The sequence below is a fragment of the Lissotriton vulgaris genome, chromosome 1_1, assembly GCF_964263255.1.
Source record: "Lissotriton vulgaris chromosome 1_1, aLisVul1.2, whole genome shotgun sequence".
NCBI lineage: Eukaryota > Metazoa > Chordata > Amphibia > Caudata > Salamandridae > Lissotriton > Lissotriton vulgaris.
The window spans coordinates 1,884,887,745-1,884,899,890 of NC_141685.1; positions in this window are offsets into that span (position 1 = coordinate 1,884,887,745).

Genomic DNA, 12,146 nt, shown 5'->3' on the forward strand with positions numbered 1-12,146 from the left:
GGCGCGCCCACGCGGGGATAATTCCCCTACAGTGCTGGGCGTTCCATTAAGTGGGCGGAGTTGTGACGAGCTCAGCTCATCATGAGCACAGCTCCTCTGTGCAGCGCGACGAGCTGAGCTCGTCACAAGCACTGCAAAGCCGTGCGCGGCCCCCTACCCCCCACCACCACGGGGGAATTAGCCCCACGGGGAAGGGGTTAAAGTGAGGCAGGTGTCTCCTGCACAGTGAAACATGGCGCAGCTTTGAAGCACCCGTGCTGTTTTTCACTTGAATGCGCTGCCCCTAGGGCAGCAGAAGTTCGCGGCTGCCCTGAGGACATTGCATAACACCTAACCATGTGCACTTTACTGTTTGGGGCCGGCGCACCTGTTTGAAGATGCGCTGTGGTGCAACAGGGAAAGTGCGACCTATACGTAATAGGGCCCCTGGAAAAGATTTCCAAGCTGAGGAGCACAAAAAAAAAGAAAAAAAAGATAAATCAACGTTTATCAGCTGCTAGATGCTTTCCCTAACTTTTAGGTATTTTTATGGATTTAAACATGCAAACTTAGCATGAGAGATCGAGAAATACTAGCTCTTTCCAAATCCCTGTTACCAATTTATATTGCTAATGTAACATTTGCCATGCAATTTAATTTCCTTAGTAAAAATTGTAACATATTATCCAGAAAATCTTACCAATTTAAATGTAAAACAAGGCTGTGAAGTACGTGTCTATTAAATCATTTTCTCTGGAAAATACATGCGATAAAGTTATTAAGTTAAATATATTTTATAACTGATATGCAGTAGTAGTACTTTATTCGATAAAAAATTTCATCATAAAAGTATACAATTTATACAGTACATTAAAAAGATAAGAAACAGGAGCCCACCAATCCTATATATACATACAGTATCACATACTACCCAGTTTCTAAAATCTATAAAATATACGCTAAAAACCGATACATAGAACCGTAAAAAGGATCCTACCATGGGGCCATCTGGTGGTTAGGTTAAATAAGGGGTAGGCTTAGCCCTCCTTGTACGTGTCTGCCATGCACTACCCAAGTATTTAGCTACCCCACACACCATAGCAGTAGAAGACGTGTCGGTGCAAAGGACCCGTAAGGCCATTTTGTGACACCTAGGGCCCATCCCCTTGCATAGTGGTTTTAACCATATCTTCCTGACGACCCTATATGCCGGGCAGGCAAAGAGAAAATGTGCCACAGACTCATTAGGGGCTGCACATCCAAGACAGGCTTTTGATAGATCACCTAAGATATTCCACCCAGAGGTGAAATCATTCACCGGTAAAGTCCCGAGCCTGAGTTTTAGGTAAAGTGATCTATCCAGAGGTTTCTCTATGATGTCTAAGAAGAGTTCAAGTTTTCTTATCCATTTGAACTCAAGGAATCGCTCGGAAATAGGGCCCCCTACACCTCTACGTGTGGCCATCTCCTGGACCCAGTCCCAATAGAGCTTCTTGATCACTAGCTTGGGAGGCGGTGTTTGGCTCGTCCATGATTCACTTAAGCCCAATTGCACCACCAACTGTCTCAGGTTGCACAGCCACTTGATCTTGTTGCCCTTGTTGAGCATATTAAGTTCATCTAGGACTGCTGCATAATTGTGGAGCTCCTGGGTCCTTCTCAGTCGCACCCAAAAAAGTTGAGGGCGCAAACGCACTATGTCTTTAAGGGGGCACCTACCCAAATCCAACCGTAGTGGGATTAGCGGGGTGGAAACTGGGAGGGCCACCAAGTCTCTCATAAACTTGTTTTCAGATGAAACTAACTCCGTTATGTTCTCGAACCCCCACAACTCGGATCCATATAGGGCAGCCGGTAGTACTTGGCCTTCATAGATTGCAGTAGTCGGTGCCACAGGTTTACTCGTCGACTCCCGCTGTTCCCTTAAAACCACCCCTGAAACTCTTTTGTGGTTCATTAGCATTTTGGCCAAGTGATCTTTCCATTTAATCCGGCTGTTTACCATAACTCCCAAATAATCGAAGGAGTCAACCAACTCTAAGGGGACACCATTGAGCGAAACATTATTCCTAAATCTATTGGAAGGTGAAATGGCCATAAGTTTTGTTTTACCACCCCGGGGGAATTAGCCCCATGGGGAAGGGGTTAAAGTGAGGCAGGTGTCTCCTGCACAGTGAAACATTGCGCAGCTTTGAAGCACCCGTGCTGTTTTTCACTTGAATGCGCTGCCCCCAGGGCAGCACAAGTTTGCAGCTGCCCTGAGGACAGTGCATAACACCTAACCACGTGCACTTTACTGTTTTGGGCTGGCGCACCTGTTTGAAGATGCGCTGTGGTGCAAACAGGGAAAGTGCAACCTATACGTAATAGGGCCCCTGGAAAAGATTTCCAAGCTGAGGAGCACAAAAAAAGAAAAAAAAAGATAAATCAACGTTTATCAGCTGCTACCTGCTTTCCCTAACTTTTAGGCATTTTTGTGGATTTAAACATGCAAACATAGCATGAAAGATCGAGAAATACTAGCTCTTTCCAAATCCCCGTTACCAATTTATATTGCTAATGTGACATTTGCAATGCAATTTAATTTCCTTAGTAAAAATTGTAACATATTATCCAGAAAATCTTACCAATTTAAATGTAAAACAAGGCTGTGAAGTACGTGTCTATTAAATCATTTTCTCGGGAAAATACATGCGATAAAGTTATTAAGTTTAATATATTTTATAACTGATATGCATAGGATTCTCATTTATGCCAGACATTGTTCTAAAATGGTACACTGGCATTTTCTATCTGGCGCTTCTTTTGATCCTTCATTCTAAATGTAATTTGTTTTCATTTTCATTGATAACATAACTGGGCATTTAGTTGCATTGTGGTTCACATCTCTTTTTCATAGCTAGGTATTTAATGACAGCGTTTAGCAATTGTAATGTATTTTGCTCTCGTTTTTCAAATTTACAGGTATTGATCAAAAATACCAGAATTCTAAGTATACCATTTTTTTTAGTTAAAAGGGTTACACTTCTAGAATCTTAGAAATGCCCCCTCATTTTTAATGAAATGACAGAAGAATTCTGTTGAAAGTAATGTTTTTTAATTGTACCTTTTTTTTAAATCTTCAATTACATCTCATGAACCATCCTGAATTCTTGAATGTTAGGTCCCTCAATTACGGGTGAATTTCATTGCCGGACACTCCCAGGAGTAGCAGCGCCAGGGGTGGCTCCTCCGCAATGGCAGAGGAGCGTCACTCCACAGCCCGTGCCAGCAGACAATAAATAAAATGATAATAATACAAAGTTATTACCATTTTATTTATGTTGAGCCCTGCAATACAACACTTATAGGTCTGGGTAAGGCCAGGAAGGAGTACTGTGCACTCATATGTTCGCATGCGTGCTTGGCCGGCCGTCCTAGGCCAGCCAAACAAATATGTGTACTTATGTTTCTCCAACCCCTGCTGTGTACGAAACAGCAGAGGCGCCAATGCACCCTGCCACTCAGACCAATCCTGGCACTGCTCTCATGTGAGAGCAAGGTCTGGATTGGGTGTGGAGCCTGTGCCCTGAGGGCCCATGTCCTTCAAGCCCAACTGCGACAAGAGAAGCAGCAAGGCAGCAGTGGGAGCAGACCGGAGCAGCAGGTATGCCTTCTTTTTTAATGTATATTTTATTTCACCCCCTCCCTTCCCCAACCCACCGCCCTCTCCACCCATGGCCACCCTGCAACTTCATGTAGGCGGTGGCCGTCACTGAGTTGCGCTCTTTGTAAATCTCTGTTCATCATTATTTCCACGTTGAAAGTCAATCATACATACGTGGTAAATAGTAAATCTAGGTTGCATTAAAAGACAAACAGCTCGTAACTATTCTGTTTGTATTCCCATTATTAGATGATAATGAGACTTCTAACTAAACCATCTGGGCACACTGGAGAGTCACATTCATTGTTGTAGGCACAGGGAGATTGAGCAGCATATCTATGAGAGCTTTGTGTCATGCTTACACCACGCAACATGGTGCATGCATGACACAGCACTCTGAATCAGATTTATGAAGCTACTCAAAGCCACTTTGTGTGGTTTTGAATGGCTTAAAAAAATATGGAGTACGGCAATACAGCGCAAATCGCTGCTTTGCCTTACTCTGTTCAAGGGAGGCATTCAATGGGTGCTGTGGTGGGTGTTCCCATGCAACTTTCAGGGTTTTTAACATATTCCCTGATTTACAAGGACTTGTAAACCTGGCAATGTGCCAAAAAGATACTCCCTCCCAAGACAGGCATAGCTAGGAAAAATATCTTTATATCTCCTTGTTTTTCCTTTGCAATGCAGCACAAGGAGAAAGAGGAAAACACCTCTTAGGATTGCTTTTTTGGAGGAAGGTGCCCCTTCCTGCATAAAAACAATCCTGCATACAACCAGGCACCCTTGCACCATGGTATGAGGGTGCCTATGTTGGCTCTAGGCTGCCACAACAGCTCCAGCGCAGTGGGAAAGGCCAGGAATGCGCCACATTAAGTAAATATAGTGCATTCATTCCCTTTCCTGTGATGCAGGGCAGCACAGCAACGTGACTTGCTGCACTGCCCTGCGCCACAAATGTCATAAATATGGCCCTAACTGAATTGCCCAGGATCACATGACGTTGAGCCGATGGGGAGACTTGCACCTGGTTCCCCAGCTCTGGCCACTATCTATTTTTTATGGCAAATGTCAGCCAACAAAATCACACACAATACTTTCTCCCTGTGCTTCTACACTGGGGTGTAGTGGTTAGTGTCCCCAAATCGCCATTTTTCTGAATAAATGCGCTGCATGCTATTAGCAAAATGAGTTAGTTCCTTTTTGTTTATTTCATGGTAATTCCATGCAGAGTTAATGCATGTGCAAGTACTACTACCGAGCTGCATGACTTTTACTTTTAATTACATGAATTTCATCCCAAAGCTTGTTGGTGAGCTCTGGAGTGAATGCAGACGTTCCCGTGGCAATAACGCCTAACGCTGCCTTGTACATAAGGTACCGTTTCAGGCTATGTTTATCGTGAAAGGGGCATGCAGTGGGTGTTGTGGTGGGCATTCCACCGCAACACCCATTGTATTGATGCTGCCCTTTATCTATAGGGGTGTCATACATAAGAGGCAGCGCCAAAATTAAGACCTGGAAAACCCTGGCCTTAAGGTGGCGAAACAAGGAGAAATGCATTATTTCTCCACGTTTTTGCATTTTCCATGTATGTTGCCTTGTGCAGCACACATGAAAAAAGCAAAATGCCATGGTTTGTTTATGTACAGGAAGGTGTCCCTTCCTGTATATAAACAAACCTTTTTAGAAATGCCATTTTGTAACTTTTATGTGTGCTGCATGAAGCAGCGCACACGAAAGTTACAAAATGGCATTTTAGGATTGTTTATGTGCAGGAAAGGACACCTTTCTACACATAACAAATCCTCCCCTGCACACAGACACCCTTGCACTCTGGTGCAAGGGTGCCTGCGTTGGCGCTAAGTTCTTAAACTTAGTGCCATTGCAGGGGGAAACACAAGGCTGCAACACATTCTCGTAAATATGGTGCAGCCGAAGTAGCAGAGCGTGTTGTTAAGCCCAGGAGGCTAACAACACGCTCCACCATTTCGTCGTACATATAGCCCATAGTGTGTGATTGCCCCATCATAGAGGGATCCTGGAGCCTTCTTTGAATCCTTCAAGACTCATTCCAGACCATGCCCTGTAGAGATGTTTGGCTTATACTGAATTGATGTATGAATGAAAAATTTGCACAAATTTCTGATCAATTTCTGTATTTTGGTGGTGAGTAAAGTGAGTTTCTAACTCAGCTCCACAAGGTTTGCTTTCACACCCACAAGTGCCATAAGTAAACTTAGTTCAATGCACCAAAGTTTGAATGTGAAAGACAAGTTTTTGTAGCTAGATAGAACTCTACCCAATACGTGGTTGAAATTGCATCAAAGCTTGGGTTACTAAAGGTCCCTTAAAAGGGATCCAGTGAAAGAAATGTTTTTTGTTCGCTTCAATCACACACACACAAGGTGTGCTGAGAAAAAGGCACTTTGACTAAAAAGCGTTCCAACCAGTTGCTCAACTCTACTCTAAAACAACCACACAAAATAAGTTAAAACAGCGCAAATACACGTCGCAAACAATTAAATTAAAATGAACACTTGGTTAAAATATCATCTAAAAAACCTAGCACCCTAAAATCTACTTTTATGCCCTACACTAAGAGAGCATAGAGAGTAGAAATAAATGGTAATATTTTCTTATGGAGAATGAGCACACTGTACACCTGCTTACAGCAGAATTCTGTAATCATCAAGAGTTCAGGAGGGCTCGTTCTCTGCGAAAGGCAAACACGCGGTCAGCATCAGCTTCCCCTGGGTTCAGGCTCGATTCAGCTTTCAGTAGAAAGTGCGACACGACTGCAGCATTTCTGGCAGGTGCTGTCTTCTCTGGCAGAATCTTCTGCGATAATCTGAGGCGAAGGACCTCTACTGACAAGTGGACAAGTAAGAGTTTTTTATATTGTATCTTATCTGAGATGGAATTTCCATCATCAACTTAGTAAGGTTTGATATTACAAATAAGTGCCAAGGTGATAGTCTAAGACACATTCCTTTCAACATATAAGGTAAAAGTACGACAACTCAGATTACACTGTTTTGAATATTGTCCTTTCTTTGACGTTGAAACTGAGATAATAAGGTACTTGTGCCAGGCTGCTGTCAAATCAGGCGGTATGTTGATGTCTATAGCTTAATGACTTGACACTTTTACAATTCTTGGAAAGAAAAGAACAGATTACATCTGCATCAAAGGCAGGCATTTTGGATACTTTGCAAAAATACAGAAAATTTAATCTTGGCCTATGTCAGATTGTATAATGTGGTCTAGTGGCTGGGGTGGAGTTAAGAGGGAGGGACAGGAACGGGAGGAGCCAGTGACCGGAACCAGGGCAGTTAGAGTAGGGACGTGGAACTGAACACACGTGTTAATAAAGAGCTAAGAGACAAGTCGGTGTCCGTGTATGATTGATGTAGGACACGACAGCTGGCGACGAGAGTGGGATCCAGCAGCAAGCCCACCCAAACGAGCCCTGTCCCGCGGCGTGGAGCGTCCAGAGCTCCGCTGCAACTGCGATCCTGAGGCGTCACGGGAGAAGCCTAGGAGTGACCCAGCAGACCCTGGAAGCGGGAAGAGCCGAGAGAAGAAGAAAGCGCAATGTGAAAGCGCCGAAGCGCCAGAAGAAAGAGCGCCGAGTGAAAGCGCTCCTGAAGCTCCGTGGTTGTGGAGCTAGCGCGATCGCGCGCCAAGAAGGTATTCAAATCTCACCCTGAAGCGTGAGTCCTGGAGAGGAACAGAAGTGCCCACCGGGAGCTTACCCCGGCGGCAACTGGCCTGAAGCTCGCCCTGCGTGTGGGGATGGAGCGTGGAGCTAAAAGCGCCTACCGAGTGCCCACCTCGGCGGCAGAAGCGCAAGTGAGAACGCCCACCGAGTGCCCTCCTCGGCGGCGAACAGAGCGGAGCTCGCCCCTTGCCTGGAGGCTCGAGCGTGCCCACCGGAGCCCACCCGGCGGCAGTAGCAGTGAAGATCACCCCACGTGTGAGGGGTGGACAAGAGACAACCAAAAGCCAACCGGGAGCCCACTCCGGCGGCAAGGGACGAAGAAAAGAAATCTCACCTGCAGCAGTGACTCTGGCGGTGGATCGCGGCTGAAAACGACGAGTGGTGAGTGGAAAACTGCAGTCCCGAGTGAATGTGTGGCTCCGGTCGAAGGAACGAGCAGAGACGACCCAAATCTCGTTGAAAACGAGATTCCCGGCGGCCATCTTGGAGTCAGGCAGCATTGGCCAATCCCCTGCGAGGGATCATCGGCGGCCATTTTGAAGTCAGGCAAATAGCCTGAAACATCAATGAAGCACTGGAAATGCACTAAAGACAGCAAACAACCTTTGGCAAGTGTAAAGGAAAACAAGCACAGGCTGAGGCAAGAGGCAAAACACATAAACAAGCATTGATCCATGCAAAGAGACACAAGCATTGCTACACGCAGATCAACAAGCATTGGCAAATGGAATGACTATATTGAATGAACACTGGCAAGTGACGGACTATGTCAATGAATGCGCAGTGACAGATACAAGTGAGCAAGCATTGGCAAAAGCAATAACAAAGGCAAACAAGCACAAGTAAATGCAAGAGTTGCATTAGGACACGGAAAGGTGAATGCGAGACCAATAACAAAACGAGCATCAATTAACGCAAGATACACATAAAGACAACCGTAAACACAACAAGCACTGGCAAGTGCAAGAGACACACTGAGAGCCAGCACAAGCAAGCACATGCTTCAAGCACAAACAGACATGAGCAAAAGCAAGCCTTGATGCAAACAAGCATAAGCTGGCACGAATATCGAATGGTACTAAAGTAAGCAAATGCAAACCCAGAACGCCACGAGCACGAGCCAATACAGACCTGAACATACCAAACACGGATAAATACAAGTCCCGAAGTCAGCAAACACAGGCGAGTGCACATCTTAAATGCACCAAGCAACTCCAGATCTGGAACGTAACGAACAAAAGCAAGTACCGACGCAACCCTCCAGCGCCACGCAAAGATAGATGATCAACGGTAAGGAGAACCCCAAATCACCTGCAGTTAGCAGGCCACCCCAATAAAAGTGGGAAGGTGCTGAGCCAAGTGTCATGTGTGGACCAGCTGAGTGGTGGCCATTTCCGAAATCAGGAAATCCAAGCCCAACTCAGTAAGGCCTCCTGAAACAGTCGTGCTAAAGGCGGACAGAATACAGTAGTCACCCAGGAGTGGCGAACCTGCCCGAAATCAAAGGAGACGGCTAGACACGGAATCCTGGCCGAAGAAAGTCAGCAGACAAGACGGGAAACAAAGCGAACAATTCTACGACGATAGCAGATAAAACACACCTCCCTCATGGCGGCGTAAAAGCAACCCACCGGCCCAGTCCTTGCATTGAAGTACCACCCCCAGTGTCACAGACTGACGGTCAGAACTTGGGTCCCGAATGGAACCGGTGGCTGGATTCCCTAGACGATTTTCTTGATGCAATCGGTGAACACAGGGATGGAAAATGTTTGATGCTACTCCTCCAGCTAGTCGGTCATGAGGGCCGTCGCCTAATCAGATCATTTCCCAAAAGGGACACAGAGAGCTATGGAAGACTCCAAGTGAAGCTACGTGCCCATTTCCATGCACTGGTGGAAGTGGATCGTGCTCGCATCGCTTTCAATACAGCGCGGCAGGAACCAGGAGAACCACTGCCGAGGTTCATTACTCGGTTACTAAGTCTGGTACCCTGCTGCCACTTCAACACATTTACTAATGAAGAAGCAGTTCGGCTCCGAATAATCGAAGGCTGTTCAAGCGCAGACACGAAGCGCAAGATTCTTCAGGAGCAATGGTCGCTAAAGAGAATCATCAGAGGGGCCGAGGCTGGAGTGCGAATAAAAGCAAAAGACTTCTCGAAAGACGTGCATTCCAATGCCAGACACATGGATGTCTGGAAAGAGGCACCCCTTATGCCTAAGGGAGAGGCCCAGGAAACAAACAAAGCTGAAAAGAGGGAGGGTGAATCAGAGTCAAGAAACCAGAGACAGAGCATCATGGAACACTCCAAGTCACCATCACAAAAGACCAGGATGAATCAGGATTGCGAAAGCGATACTGATGCAACCTCATGGAGCTATTCGACCTCAAGGAGTCAGTCAACAGATGATGATACTGAGACAACCTCACAAAGCTATTCAACCTCAAGGAGTCAGTCAACCGATGATGAGAATGGTTATGAAACAGATGAAGTGTCAAGCGGGACAAATCACACCCATGGACAAGATGGCAGATTGCTCAACAAGAAGGCAAGAAAGACGAACTACGGAAGATGGGACCTATCCCGTCAATGCCGGAAACCAGCACGCGAACAACCCCGGCCATCCTCCCGCCATGCACCAAAGTTTACAGATGAGTCCGAGGAAGCATCAAGCAGTGAGACAAATCACCCCAATGGCACGGACGTTAACACAAACAACAAACGAGAAGAAGACACCAACCACATGAGGAGTGGCAAGCCACTCAGACACCGAAAAGGGAGAGGCATATGCACTACAGACAGTTGTGTCAACGAGAAAGCGGAAGAGGGACAATTGATGTCCCGTGAAAAGGGTAAAGACCAAATGCTCCGAGACCAAACTAATGAAGTAAACGATCCCCCCACAGCAACAACACAGAAGACACAAAAAGAAACATACCCACGGAAATGCTCCGTAAACAGCTCCGACCCCAGGAGCATGTCATCCCAGAATACCAACTCGATAAACGTATCAGTCACGACGCCCTCAAAAGAACGTTCTCAGAGGAAATCGGCAACCGACTCCTCCGAGTCGGAAGACATGTCTGTCCGATCATTTGGGTCAACAGGATCATGGTCCCGACCACAGCCATGGCATCAATCACCCGGACACACAACAGAACCAAAGGACAACACGTCACGTCAGTCATCGCCACATCAAGACATGAACAATATACCGTCACCCCTGATGGGGTCAGAGAGGCTGACACAACGAACTGACGGAAGGAGAACAAAGAAATGGGACAATATCTACTTAGTGGTAAAGGACTATCCCGTCACCCCGCGGGGAAGACCGAACGAGGTGACAGAGACGAACTGCCACCGAATGAGAGACAAAACCATATAACCAGGTGGTCAAGGGTCTCGCCAGCCTCAACCACGAGCGGGAAGGGAAGAAACGAACAGAGGCAGCCAATGAGGCCAAGAATCAAGACAGGGCACACATCTCAGATAGTACATTGACGTCTGACGTGCCCGACGGTGCACAGATGAGCAGTGTTGCTCCCAACCTGACGAGACAAAGAGAAATAACCTCACAGGAGGGAGCTTCAAAGAAGACCGGAACATTGCCCACTCCCAAAGAAGATCAACCGTCAACAGAACAAGAGTCACCAAGGCAAGCAGACTGCCACTGCCGAGCTGAGCCAGTAGCAGTCACACAACATGAAAGAACCATGACAACTGCGGAACTGGATAATAAGCCGCCCATACACGATGGGTCACATTCTCAAAAGTGCAATCCCATAGTCAAGGATGTTTTGGCTAAGACGCCGGAAAGATTGATGAACGTCAGGACCACCACGGATCCGACGCTACTGATGCTTGAAGAACAAGCTGTCCGCCAACCCGCGTGGTGGGCTGAAGAATTGCAAACACTGTGGAAATTAAGTTCATTTTGTTAAGGAGGGGGGAGATGTCAGATTGTATAATGTGGTCTAGTGGCTGGGGTGGAGTTAAGAGGGAGGGACAGGAACGGGAGGAGCCAGTGACCGGAACCAGGGCAGTTAGAGTAGGGACGTGGAACTGAACACACGTGTTAATAAAGAGCTAAGAGACAAGTCGGTGTCCGTGTATGATTGATGTAGGACACGACAGCCTACTTAAAATGTAGTTGAGCCTTGTGTCTTTATGCCCTTCCTGGCTCGTACGACCGAACCATGACATCACATGGATGGAAATCCATGTACGGAAATCTATGCCCTCGGATCATTGAAATATATAAAATTCAATATTCACATCTAAGTGAATAATATCTGGTATATATATATTTTTTATGTCACCACAATTTCCAGCATGCAGAAATTACCAGGACTCTCTGCGATGCTTCAATAGTTTATTTGTAAGAAAACCCTCGGCACCAACGCATTTCGGCTTTTGCCTTGATCACAAAGTGGTTCGAGGGCTGTCTGTTTTGATTACATACACACACAACCATCAACATTAACAAAGGGCTACCAAAGTGCTCAGTGCGAGAGTAGCACACCACGATCATCGCAATCTTGTTATATCTGGCGAACATTTCTCAATAATTTAAACAGTGAAAATATATACTATGCCCCCGCTAAATTGCCATAATCTGTCGTGTTCCGTGGTTACATATGCATTCATATTAATCATGATTAATAAAGCTGATACCCTCCAACGATCTAATTTACTCCACCCCAATGCTAAGTCAACGGATATGGAAAACAACCAGGTGAGATTCATTACAACCTTTTCCAATCAGGCATTTAGAGTAAGAAACATCTTTAATAAAA